The sequence below is a fragment of the Carassius gibelio genome, chromosome A20, assembly GCF_023724105.1.
Source record: "Carassius gibelio isolate Cgi1373 ecotype wild population from Czech Republic chromosome A20, carGib1.2-hapl.c, whole genome shotgun sequence".
Classification (NCBI taxonomy): Eukaryota; Metazoa; Chordata; class Actinopteri; order Cypriniformes; family Cyprinidae; genus Carassius; species Carassius gibelio.
In genome coordinates, this window is record NC_068390.1 from 1,471,344 (window position 1) to 1,483,932 (window position 12,589).

A 12,589-nucleotide genomic window follows, 5' to 3' on the forward strand; every position below is an offset into this window, starting at 1 on the left:
CTTGCAAACAACCCAGCTCAGTCAGAAAGCTGACTGTAACCCAATAAAGGGTTTCCTTTTTTGGATACAGAAAATAATATCAACAAAACTTTGTGCACTTATAAAATAAAGATAACAAACAAGATGTGCTGTCTGCAGCCTTTGTCTGCGCTGATCTTCATTTACAAACACGTCATTAAAATGAACCTCTAACTCTGTGAATACTCAACGAAGAGACATGAGAGAGATATCTATAGAAAGCTTGACATTTCTACTTTTAAACTAAACAAGTGCTGCCGAAAACAAATATTCTGTGATAAAGTAATCCATATGAAAACAAGGCGATGTCCTTTTTTCACGTCTCCCTTCATTATATCTAATGTGACCACGCCCCCGCGCTGAACGCTCTATTCAGATTCAAACTGAAGCGCGGCTTGAATACGCCCACACAGAAGAAAAAGCAGCCAGACTGTTGTTCAAGTGCTTTTATTTTACTGTTTGCTTCGCGATGAGAGGAATAACACATAATTCACCCCAAAAAGATGTGACGTGGTTGAGGATTTGAGAAATGGATTTCCTCAGAAAAAAAATAATGAAGCACTTTATTCAGCAGAGATCATAAACATGAGTAAGTCTCTTTATATTTATTTATATACTTTTACTAGTTTTCACATAACGTCTAAACATTTTACTAGTTAGACTTTTTCCAAACTATAATTCTTGACTAAATGTATAATTAAGTTAAATATTATGAAGTTTCAATAACAATATACAAAACTATACCACTCAAAAGCTTGATGTAAATAATATAAATGTAACAAATACATGTAACTGTAACAAATGTAACAAAAAATGGTGTTCTTTTAATTTACCACCCTAAAAAACATGAAAAATATTCTCAGCTATTTTCAACATTAATAATAATGATAACAATAAAAGTTTTTATTTTTTATTTTTTACAAATTCAGATTGTTAAAAGGATTTCTTAAGGATTGTGTAATAATGCAAAAATAAAATTAGTTTGAAAGTCAGCTTTGATTGTTCCTAATAAACTGTTTAACTGCTCCCCCATATTAAATTATGTTGTGGGATAATTAAATATATTCTAAATAAACTCCAAACTTAAAATTATATACATTTATTTTGTTCTCACGTTCTTTCTTGTAACACCTCCCTCTCAGTGACAACAGCTGACTGAGCGGCTCTTTATGCAGCTCATTATGCAGGGCTTTGTCTTCTCAGGTGTAAATCATGATAGTTGACGCCTACTCGCATATGACTTTTACCAACAAAAAGTGTCTTAGACAATTTAAATCAATGTATTGTTTTCTGTAAGTGAGTAAACAAGATGATTTTCACATAATTTACAAAGAAAAATTCTAGGCTACAAGCTCCGGTTCTCAAAAATCCCAGGCACCATTGTTCTTTATGTATTTTTTGGCCTTGTTCATTTAACATTGTTCGTTTGTCACTAACCACAAGGGAGATCCCCTGATCACCGGGAGCAGGAAGGAACACCGTTCCAGTACAGAGTCAGCAGAAGAGATGGACCGTAGTGATAGCAAGGTGAGGCCAAAGAAAGACCTTCGCCCGAACAGGGACTTGAACCCTGGACCCTCAGATTAAAAGTCTGATGCTCTACCGACTGAGCTATCCGGGCTCTTGTCGAGTACTGGCATCTCACCTTTTATATAACAGCAGTTTTACAACAAGCTGCCCAGAAGAGACGCAGGTGTCACGGGATGAAAGCTAGAAGCAGTTAGGACAAAGGACCACAGAAGGCACAATTACCATCACAGAAAGCTAAAGCAACACTGCAAAGCCCTCCCGTAGTCGGCAGGGTTCAAACCTGCGCGGGGAGACCCCAATGGATTTCAAGTCCATCGCCTTAACCTCTCGGCCACGACTACGTCTAGCGGTAGGCTGCCTGCCCCCTTGTCTGGTGGCTCCCTGCACAGGCCAAGCGTCAAAAACAAAATAGAGAAGAAAGATGAGGTGGTAAAAAAAATGTCAACCTTCCCGTACACTCAACGCCAGAGTGTTGCCGTGACCCGGATTCGAACCGGGGTTGCTGCGGCCACAACGCAGAGTACTAACCACTATACGATCACGGCGTGCCACTGGCTCACCCAAGTTAACCCCTGGAGCCCGAATACCAGAAGCAGCAGCGGCGTGTTGGTCCATCGAAGAGGGACAGGACATTTCGCAAATCAGTGGGAGGACCTTGAAAAATTCATGGACGCTTTTCCTCGTGGCCTTCAGCAAACAGCGTAGTCGGCAGGATTCGAACCTGCGCGGGGAGACCCCAATGGATTTCTAGTCCATCGCCTTAACCACTCGGCCACGACTACAAGAACAGACCAGCTTCTGCTCAGTTTGTGTGCAACACTGCTGCCTGACCTACTTGCAAACAACCCAACTCAGTCAGCAAGCTGACTGTAACCCAATAAAGGGTTTCCTTTTTTGGATACAGAAAATAATAACAACAAAACTTTGTGCACTTATAAAATAAAGATAACAAACAAGATGTGCTGTCTGCAGCCTTTGTCTGCGCTGATCTTCATTTACAAACACGTCATTAAAATGAACCTCTAACTCTGTGAATACTCAACGAAGAGACATGAGAGAGATATCTATAGAAAGCTTGACATTTCTACTTTTAAACTAAACAAGTGCTGCCGAAAACAAATATTCTGTGATAAAGTAATCCATATGAAAACAAGGCGATGTCCTTTTTTCACGTCTCCCTTCATTATATCTAAAGTGACCACGCCCCCGCGCTGAACGCTCTATTCAGATTCAAACTGAAGCGCGGCTTGAATACGCCCACACAGAAGAAAAAGCAGCCAGACTGTTGTTCAAGTGCTTTTATTTTACTGTTTGCTTCGCGATGAGAGGAATAACACATAATTCACCCCAAAAAGATGTGACGTGGTTGAGGATTTGAGAAATGGATTTCCTCAGAAAATAAAGAATGAAGCACTTTATTCAGCAGAGATCATAAACATGAGTAAGTCTCTTTATATTTATTTATATACTTTTACTAGTTTTCACATAACGTCTAAACATTTTACTAGTTAGACTTTTTCCAAACTATAATTCTTGACTAAATGTATAATTAAGTTAAATATTATGAAGTTTCAATAACAATATACAAAACTATACCACTCAAAAGCTTGATGTAAATAATATAAATGTAACAAATACATGTAACTGTAACAAATGTAACAAAAAATGGTGTTCTTTTAATTTACCACCCTAAAAAACATGAAAAATATTCTCAGCTATTTTCAACATTAATAATAATGATAACAATAAAAGTTTTTATTTTTTATTTTTTACAAATTCAGATTGTTAAAAGGATTTCTTAAGGATTGTGTGACTGGAGTAATAATGCAAAAATAAAATTAGTTTGAAAGTCAGCTTTGATTGTTCCTAATAAACTGTTTAACTGCTCCCCCATATTAAATTATGTTGTGGGTTAATTAAATATATTCTAAATAAACTCCAAACTTAAAATTATATACATTTATTTTGTTCTCACGTTCTTTCTTGTAACACCTCCCTCTCAGTGACAACAGCTGACTGAGCGGCTCTTTATGCAGCTCATTATGCAGGGCTTTGTCTTCTCAGGTGTAAATCATGATAGTTGACGCCTACTCGCATATGACTTTTACCAACAAAAAGTGTCTTAGACAATTTAAATCAATGTATTGTTTTCTGTAAGTGAGTAAACAAGATGATTTTCACATAATTTACAAAGAAAAATTCTAGGCTACAAGCTCCGGTTCTCAAAAATCCCAGGCACCATTGTTCTTTATGTATTTTTTGGCCTTGTTCATTTAACATTGTTCGTTTGTCACTAACCACAAGGGAGATCCCCTGATCACCGGGAGCAGGAAGGAACACCGTTCCAGTACAGAGTCAGCAGAAGAGATGGACCATAGTGATAGCAAGGTGAGGCCAAAGAAAGACCTTCGCCCGAACAGGGACTTGAACCCTGGACCCTCAGATTAAAAGTCTGATGCTCTACCGACTGAGCTATCCGGGCTCTTGTCGAGTACTGGCATCTCACCTTTTATATTACAGCAGTTTTACAACAAGCTGCCCAGAAGAGACGCAGGTGTCACGGGATGAAAGCTAGAAGCAGTTAGGACAAAGGACCACAGAAGGCACAATTACCATCACAGAAAGCTAAAGCAACACTGCAAAGCCCTCCCGTAGTCGGCAGGGTTCAAACCTGGGCGGGGAGACCCCAATGGATTTCAAGTCCATCGCCTTAACCTCTCGGCCACGACTACGTCTAGCGGTAGGCTGCCTGCCCCCTTGTCTGGTGGCTCCCTGCACAGGCCAAGCGTCAAAAACAAAATAGAGAAGAAAGATGAGGTGTTAAAAAAAATGTCAACCTTCCCGTACACTCAACGCCAGAGTGTTGCCGTGACCCGGATTCGAACCGGGGTTGCTGCGGCCACAACGCAGAGTACTAACCACTATACGATCACGGCGTGCCACTGGCTCACCCAAGTTAACCCCTGGAGCCCGAATACCAGAAGCAGCAGCGGCGTGTTGGTCCATCGAAGAGGGACAGGACATTTCGCAAATCAGTGGGAGGACCTTGAAAAATTCATGGACGCTTTTCCTCGTGGCCTTCAGCAAACAGCGTAGTCGGCAGGGTTCGAACCTGCGCGGGGAGACCCCAATGGATTTCAAGTCCATCGCCTTAACCACTCGGCCACGACTACAAGAACAGACCAGCTTCTGCTCAGTTTGTGTGCAACACTGCTGCCTGACCTACTTGCAAACAACCCAACTCAGTCAGCAAGCTGACTGTAACCCAATAAAGGGTTTCCTTTTTTGGATACAGAAAATAATAACAACAAAACTTTGTGCACTTATAAAATAAAGATAACAAACAAGATGTGCTGTCTGCAGCCTTTGTCTGCGCTGATCTTCATTTACAAACACGTCATTAAAATGAACCTCTAACTCTGTGAATACTCAACGAAGAGACATGAGAGAGATATCTATAGAAAGCTTGACATTTCTACTTTTAAACTAAACAAGTGCTGCCGAAAACAAATATTCTGTGATAAAGTAATCCATATGAAAACAAGGCGATGTCCTTTTTTCACGTCTCCCTTCATTATATCTAATGTGACCACGCCCCCGCGCTGAACGCTCTATTCAGATTCAAACTGAAGCGCGGCTTGAATACGCCCACACAGAAGAAAAAGCAGCCAGACTGTTGTTCAAGTGCTTTTATTTTACTGTTTGCTTCGCGATGAGAGGAATAACACATAATTCACCCCAAAAAGATGTGACGTGGTTGAGGATTTGAGAAATGGATTTCCTCAGAAAATAAAGAATGAAGCACTTTATTCAGCAGAGATCATAAACATGAGTAAGTCTCTTTATATTTATTTATATACTTTTACTAGTTTTCACATAACGTCTAAACATTTTACTAGTTAGACTTTTTCCAAACTATAAATCTTGACTAAATGTATAATTAAGTTAAATATTATGAAGTTTCAATAACAATATACAAAACTATACCACTCAAAAGCTTGATGTAAATAATATAAATGTAACAAATACATGTAACTGTAACAAATGTAACAAAAAATGGTGTTCTTTTAATTTACCACCCTAAAAAACATGAAAAATATTCTCAGCTATTTTCAACATTAATAATAATGATAACAATAAAAGTTTTTATTTTTTATTTTTTACAAATTCAGATTGTTAAAAGGATTTCTTAAGGATTGTGTGACTGGAGTAATAATGCAAAAATAAAATTAGTTTGAAAGTCAGCTTTGATTGTTCCTAATAAACTGTTTAACTGCTCCCCCATATTAAATTATGTTGTGGGTTAATTAAATATATTCTAAATAAACTCCAAACTTAAAATTATATACATTTATTTTGTTCTCACGTTCTTTCTTGTAACACCTCCCTCTCAGTGACAACAGCTGACTGAGCGGCTCTTTATGCAGCTCATTATGCAGGGCTTTGTCTTCTCAGGTGTAAATCATGATAGTTGACGCCTACTCGCATATGACTTTTACCAACAAAAAGTGTCTTAGACAATTTAAATCAATGTATTGTTTTCTGTAAGTGAGTAAACAAGATGATTTTCACATAATTTACAAAGAAAAATTCTAGGCTACAAGCTCCGGTTCTCAAAAATCCCAGGCACCATTGTTCTTTATGTATTTTTTGGCCTTGTTCATTTAACATTGTTCGTTTGTCACTAACCACAAGGGAGATCCCCTGATCACCGGGAGCAGGAAGGAACACCGTTCCAGTACAGAGTCAGCAGAAGAGATGGACCATAGTGATAGCAAGGTGAGGCCAAAGAAAGACCTTCGCCCGAACAGGGACTTGAACCCTGGACCCTCAGATTAAAAGTCTGATGCTCTACCGACTGAGCTATCCGGGCTCTTGTCGAGTACTGGCATCTCACCTTTTATATTACAGCAGTTTTACAACAAGCTGCCCAGAAGAGACGCAGGTGTCACGGGATGAAAGCTAGAAGCAGTTAGGACAAAGGACCACAGAAGGCACAATTACCATCACAGAAAGCTAAAGCAACACTGCAAAGCCCTCCCGTAGTCGGCAGGGTTCAAACCTGGGCGGGGAGACCCCAATGGATTTCAAGTCCATCGCCTTAACCTCTCGGCCACGACTACGTCTAGCGGTAGGCTGCCTGCCCCCTTGTCTGGTGGCTCCCTGCACAGGCCAAGCGTCAAAAACAAAATAGAGAAGAAAGATGAGGTGGTAAAAAAAATGTCAACCTTCCCGTACACTCAACGCCAGAGTGTTGCCGTGACCCGGATTCGAACCGGGGTTGCTGCGGCCACAACGCAGAGTACTAACCACTATACGATCACGGCGTGCCACTGGCTCACCCAAGTTAACCCCTGGAGCCCGAATACCAGAAGCAGCAGCGGCGTGTTGGTCCATCGAAGAGGGACAGGACATTTCGCAAATCAGTGGGAGGACCTTGAAAAATTCATGGACGCTTTTCCTCGTGGCCTTCAGCAAACAGCGTAGTCGGCAGGGTTCGAACCTGCGCGGGGAGACCCCAATGGATTTCTAGTCCATCGCCTTAACCACTCGGCCACGACTACAAGAACAGACCAGCTTCTGCTCAGTTTGTGTGCAACACTGCTGCCTGACCTACTTGCAAACAACCCAACTCAGTCAGCAAGCTGACTGTAACCCAATAAAGGGTTTCCTTTTTTGGATACAGAAAATAATAACAACAAAACTTTGTGCACTTATAAAATAAAGATAACAAACAAGATGTGCTGTCTGCAGCCTTTGTCTGCGCTGATCTTCATTTACAAACACGTCATTAAAATGAACCTCTAACTCTGTGAATACTCAACGAAGAGACATGAGAGAGATATCTATAGAAAGCTTGACATTTCTACTTTTAAACTAAACAAGTGCTGCCGAAAACAAATATTCTGTGATAAAGTAATCCATATGAAAACAAGGCGATGTCCTTTTTTCACGTCTCCCTTCATTATATCTAATGTGACCACGCCCCCGCGCTGAACGCTCTATTCAGATTCAAACTGAAGCGCGGCTTGAATACGCCCACACAGAAGAAAAAGCAGCCAGACTGTTGTTCAAGTGCTTTTATTTTACTGTTTGCTTCGCGATGAGAGGAATAACACATAATTCACCCCAAAAAGATGTGACGTGGTTGAGGATTTGAGAAATGGATTTCCTCAGAAAATAAAGAATGAAGCACTTTATTCAGCAGAGATCATAAACATGAGTAAGTCTCTTTATATTTATTTATATACTTTTACTAGTTTTCACATAACGTCTAAACATTTTACTAGTTAGACTTTTTCCAAACTATAATTCTTGACTAAATGTATAATTAAGTTAAATATTATGAAGTTTCAATAACAATATACAAAACTATACCACTCAAAAGCTTGATGTAAATAATATAAATGTAACAAATACATGTAACTGTAACAAATGTAACAAAAAATGGTGTTCTTTTAATTTACCACCCTAAAAAACATGAAAAATATTCTCAGCTATTTTCAACATTAATAATAATGATAACAATAAAAGTTTTTATTTTTTATTTTTTACAAATTCAGATTGTTAAAAGGATTTCTTAAGGATTGTGTGACTAGAGTAATAATGCAAAAATAAAATTAGTTTGAAAGTCAGCTTTGATTGTTCCTAATAAACTGTTTAACTGCTCCCCCATATTAAATTATGTTGTGGGATAATTAAATATATTCTAAATAAACTCCAAACTTAAAATTATATACATTTATTTTGTTCTCACGTTCTTTCTTGTAACACCTCCCTCTCAGTGACAAAAGCTGACTGAGCGGCTCTTTATGCAGCTCATTATGCAGGGCTTTGTCTTCTCAGGTGTAAATCATGATAGTTGACGCCTACTCGCATATGACTTTTACCAACAAAAAGTGTCTTAGACAATTTAAATCAATGTATTGTTTTCTGTAAGTGAGTAAACAAGATGATTTTCACATAATTTACAAAGAAAAATTCTAGGCTACAAGCTCCGGTTCTCAAAAATCCCAGGCACCATTGTTCTTTATGTATTTTTTGGCCTTGTTCATTTAACATTGTTCGTTTGTCACTAACCACAAGGGAGATCCCCTGATCACCGGGAGCAGGAAGGAACACCGTTCCAGTACAGAGTCAGCAGAAGAGATGGACCGTAGTGATAGCAAGGTGAAGCCAAAGAAAGACCTTCGCCCGAACAGGGACTTGAACCCTGGACCCTCAGATTAAAAGTCTGATGCTCTACCGACTGAGCTATCCGGGCTCTTGTCGAGTACTGGCATCTCACCTTTTATATAACAGCAGTTTTACAACAAGCTGCCCAGAAGAGACGCAGGTGTCACGGGATGAAAGCTAGAAGCAGTTAGGACAAAGGACCACAGAAGGCACAATTACCATCACAGAAAGCTAAAGCAACACTGCAAAGCCCTCCCGTAGTCGGCAGGGTTCGAACCTGCGCGGGGAGACCCCAATGGATTTCAAGTCCATCGCCTTAACCACTCGGCCACGACTACAAGAACAGACCAGCTTCTGCTCAGTTTGTGTGCAACACTGCTGCCTGACCTACTTGCAAACAACCCAACTCAGTCAGCAAGCTGACTGTAACCCAATAAAGGGTTTCCTTTTTTGGATACAGAAAATAATAACAACAAAACTTTGTGCACTTATAAAATAAAGATAACAAACAAGATGTGCTGTCTGCAGCCTTTGTCTGCGCTGATCTTCATTTACAAACACGTCATTAAAATGAACCTCTAACTCTGTGAATACTCAACGAAGAGACATGAGAGAGATATCTATAGAAAGCTTGACATTTCTACTTTTAAACTAAACAAGTGCTGCCGAAAACAAATATTCTGTGATAAAGTAATCCATATGAAAACAAGGCGATGTCCTTTTTTCACGTCTCCCTTCATTATATCTAATGTGACCACGCCCCCGCGCTGAACGCTCTATTCAGATTCAAACTGAAGCGCGGCTTGAATACGCCCACACAGAAGAAAAAGCAGCCAGACTGTTGTTCAAGTGCTTTTATTTTACTGTTTGCTTCGCGATGAGAGGAATAACACATAATTCACCCCAAAAAGATGTGACGTGGTTGAGGATTTGAGAAATGGATTTCCTCAGAAAATAAAGAATGAAGCACTTTATTCAGCAGAGATCATAAACATGAGTAAGTCTCTTTATATTTATTTATATACTTTTACTAGTTTTCACATAACGTCTAAACATTTTACTAGTTAGACTTTTTCCAAACTATAATTCTTGACTAAATGTATAATTAAGTTAAATATTATGAAGTTTCAATAACAATATACAAAACTATACCACTCAAAAGCTTGATGTAAATAATATAAATGTAACAAATACATGTAACTGTAACAAATGTAACAAAAAATGGTGTTCTTTTAATTTACCACCCTAAAAAACATGAAAAATATTCTCAGCTATTTTCAACATTAATAATAATGATAACAATAAAAGTTTTTATTTTTTATTTTTTACAAATTCAGATTGTTAAAAGGATTTCTTAAGGATTGTGTGACTGGAGTAATAATGCAAAAATAAAATTAGTTTGAAAGTCAGCTTTGATTGTTCCTAATAAACTGTTTAACTGCTCCCCCATATTAAATTATGTTGTGGGTTAATTAAATATATTCTAAATAAACTCCAAACTTAAAATTATATACATTTATTTTGTTCTCACGTTCTTTCTTGTAACACCTCCCTCTCAGTGACAACAGCTGACTGAGCGGCTCTTTATGCAGCTCATTATGCAGGGCTTTGTCTTCTCAGGTGTAAATCATGATAGTTGACGCCTACTCGCATATGACTTTTACCAACAAAAAGTGTCTTAGACAATTTAAATCAATGTATTGTTTTCTGTAAGTGAGTAAACAAGATGATTTTCACATAATTTACAAAGAAAAATTCTAGGCTACAAGCTCCGGTTCTCAAAAATCCCAGGCACCATTGTTCTTTATGTATTTTTTGGCCTTGTTCATTTAACATTGTTCGTTTGTCACTAACCACAAGGGAGATCCCCTGATCACCGGGAGCAGGAAGGAACACCGTTCCAGTACAGAGTCAGCAGAAGAGATGGACCATAGTGATAGCAAGGTGAGGCCAAAGAAAGACCTTCGCCCGAACAGGGACTTGAACCCTGGACCCTCAGATTAAAAGTCTGATGCTCTACCGACTGAGCTATCCGGGCTCTTGTCGAGTACTGGCATCTCACCTTTTATATTACAGCAGTTTTACAACAAGCTGCCCAGAAGAGACGCAGGTGTCACGGGATGAAAGCTAGAAGCAGTTAGGACAAAGGACCACAGAAGGCACAATTACCATCACAGAAAGCTAAAGCAACACTGCAAAGCCCTCCCGTAGTCGGCAGGGTTCAAACCTGGGCGGGGAGACCCCAATGGATTTCAAGTCCATCGCCTTAACCTCTCGGCCACGACTACGTCTAGCGGTAGGCTGCCTGCCCCCTTGTCTGGTGGCTCCCTGCACAGGCCAAGCGTCAAAAACAAAATAGAGAAGAAAGATGAGGTGGTAAAAAAAATGTCAACCTTCCCGTACACTCAACGCCAGAGTGTTGCCGTGACCCGGATTCGAACCGGGGTTGCTGCGGCCACAACGCAGAGTACTAACCACTATACGATCACGGCGTGCCACTGGCTCACCCAAGTTAACCCCTGGAGCCCGAATACCAGAAGCAGCAGCGGCGTGTTGGTCCATCGAAGAGGGACAGGACATTTCGCAAATCAGTGGGAGGACCTTGAAAAATTCATGGACGCTTTTCCTCGTGGCCTTCAGCAAACAGCGTAGTCGGCAGGGTTCGAACCTGCGCGGGGAGACCCCAATGGATTTCTAGTCCATCGCCTTAACCACTCGGCCACGACTACAAGAACAGACCAGCTTCTGCTCAGTTTGTGTGCAACACTGCTGCCTGACCTACTTGCAAACAACCCAACTCAGTCAGCAAGCTGACTGTAACCCAATAAAGGGTTTCCTTTTTTGGATACAGAAAATAATAACAACAAAACTTTGTGCACTTATAAAATAAAGATAACAAACAAGATGTGCTGTCTGCAGCCTTTGTCTGCGCTGATCTTCATTTACAAACACGTCATTAAAATGAACCTCTAACTCTGTGAATACTCAACGAAGAGACATGAGAGAGATATCTATAGAAAGCTTGACATTTCTACTTTTAAACTAAACAAGTGCTGCCGAAAACAAATATTCTGTGATAAAGTAATCCATATGAAAACAAGGCGATGTCCTTTTTTCACGTCTCCCTTCATTATATCTAATGTGACCACGCCCCCGCGCTGAACGCTCTATTCAGATTCAAACTGAAGCGCGGCTTGAATACGCCCACACAGAAGAAAAAGCAGCCAGACTGTTGTTCAAGTGCTTTTATTTTACTGTTTGCTTCGCGATGAGAGGAATAACACATAATTCACCCCAAAAAGATGTGACGTGGTTGAGGATTTGAGAAATGGATTTCCTCAGAAAATAAAGAATGAAGCACTTTATTCAGCAGAGATCATAAACATGAGTAAGTCTCTTTATATTTATTTATATACTTTTACTAGTTTTCACATAACGTCTAAACATTTTACTAGTTAGACTTTTTCCAAACTATAATTCTTGACTAAATGTATAATTAAGTTAAATATTATGAAGTTTCAATAACAATATACAAAACTATACCACTCAAAAGCTTGATGTAAATAATATAAATTTAACAAATACATGTAACTGTAACAAATGTAACAAAAAATGGTGTTCTTTTAATTTACCACCCTAAAAAACATGAAAAATATTCTCAGCTATTTTCAACATTAATAATAATGATAACAATAAAAGTTTTTATTTTTTATTTTTTACAAATTCAGATTGTTAAAAGGATTTCTTAAGGATTGTGTGACTAGAGTAATAATGCAAAAATAAAATTAGTTTGAAAGTCAGCTTTGATTGTTCCTAATAAACTGTTTAACTGCTCCCCCATATTAAATTATGTTGTGGGATAATT

At 39.1% G+C, this 12,589-nt stretch overlaps 15 non-coding genes across 15 annotated transcripts; all 15 read right to left on the reverse strand.

The window, feature by feature from the left end:
- Window positions 1-1,566: 1,566 nt before the first annotated feature.
- On the reverse strand, window positions 1,567-1,639 carry trnak-uuu (transfer RNA lysine (anticodon UUU)). The gene has a single exon. It is a non-coding gene; the product is annotated as a tRNA-Lys (tRNA).
- A 168-nt stretch (window positions 1,640-1,807) lies between these two features.
- On the reverse strand, window positions 1,808-1,889 carry trnas-uga (transfer RNA serine (anticodon UGA)). Its single transcript has one exon. It is a non-coding gene; the product is annotated as a tRNA-Ser (tRNA).
- A 132-nt stretch (window positions 1,890-2,021) lies between these two features.
- Window positions 2,022-2,093, reverse strand: trnah-gug (transfer RNA histidin (anticodon GUG)). Its single transcript has one exon. It is a non-coding gene; the product is annotated as a tRNA-His (tRNA).
- Window positions 2,094-2,248: 155 nt separating this feature from the next.
- Window positions 2,249-2,330, reverse strand: trnas-aga (transfer RNA serine (anticodon AGA)). Its single transcript has one exon. It is a non-coding gene; the product is annotated as a tRNA-Ser (tRNA).
- A 1,627-nt stretch (window positions 2,331-3,957) lies between these two features.
- Window positions 3,958-4,030, reverse strand: trnak-uuu (transfer RNA lysine (anticodon UUU)). Its single transcript has one exon. It is a non-coding gene; the product is annotated as a tRNA-Lys (tRNA).
- A 382-nt stretch (window positions 4,031-4,412) lies between these two features.
- On the reverse strand, window positions 4,413-4,484 carry trnah-gug (transfer RNA histidin (anticodon GUG)). Its single transcript has one exon. It is a non-coding gene; the product is annotated as a tRNA-His (tRNA).
- A 155-nt stretch (window positions 4,485-4,639) lies between these two features.
- On the reverse strand, window positions 4,640-4,721 carry trnas-uga (transfer RNA serine (anticodon UGA)). Its single transcript has one exon. It is a non-coding gene; the product is annotated as a tRNA-Ser (tRNA).
- Window positions 4,722-6,348: 1,627 nt separating this feature from the next.
- Window positions 6,349-6,421, reverse strand: trnak-uuu (transfer RNA lysine (anticodon UUU)). Its single transcript has one exon. It is a non-coding gene; the product is annotated as a tRNA-Lys (tRNA).
- A 382-nt stretch (window positions 6,422-6,803) lies between these two features.
- On the reverse strand, window positions 6,804-6,875 carry trnah-gug (transfer RNA histidin (anticodon GUG)). Its single transcript has one exon. It is a non-coding gene; the product is annotated as a tRNA-His (tRNA).
- Window positions 6,876-7,030: 155 nt separating this feature from the next.
- trnas-aga (transfer RNA serine (anticodon AGA)) lies at window positions 7,031-7,112 on the reverse strand. Its single transcript has one exon. It is a non-coding gene; the product is annotated as a tRNA-Ser (tRNA).
- A 1,627-nt stretch (window positions 7,113-8,739) lies between these two features.
- On the reverse strand, window positions 8,740-8,812 carry trnak-uuu (transfer RNA lysine (anticodon UUU)). The gene has a single exon. It is a non-coding gene; the product is annotated as a tRNA-Lys (tRNA).
- A 168-nt stretch (window positions 8,813-8,980) lies between these two features.
- On the reverse strand, window positions 8,981-9,062 carry trnas-uga (transfer RNA serine (anticodon UGA)). Its single transcript has one exon. It is a non-coding gene; the product is annotated as a tRNA-Ser (tRNA).
- A 1,627-nt stretch (window positions 9,063-10,689) lies between these two features.
- trnak-uuu (transfer RNA lysine (anticodon UUU)) lies at window positions 10,690-10,762 on the reverse strand. The gene has a single exon. It is a non-coding gene; the product is annotated as a tRNA-Lys (tRNA).
- A 382-nt stretch (window positions 10,763-11,144) lies between these two features.
- On the reverse strand, window positions 11,145-11,216 carry trnah-gug (transfer RNA histidin (anticodon GUG)). Its single transcript has one exon. It is a non-coding gene; the product is annotated as a tRNA-His (tRNA).
- Window positions 11,217-11,371: 155 nt separating this feature from the next.
- Window positions 11,372-11,453, reverse strand: trnas-aga (transfer RNA serine (anticodon AGA)). The gene has a single exon. It is a non-coding gene; the product is annotated as a tRNA-Ser (tRNA).
- Window positions 11,454-12,589: the final 1,136 nt, after the last annotated feature.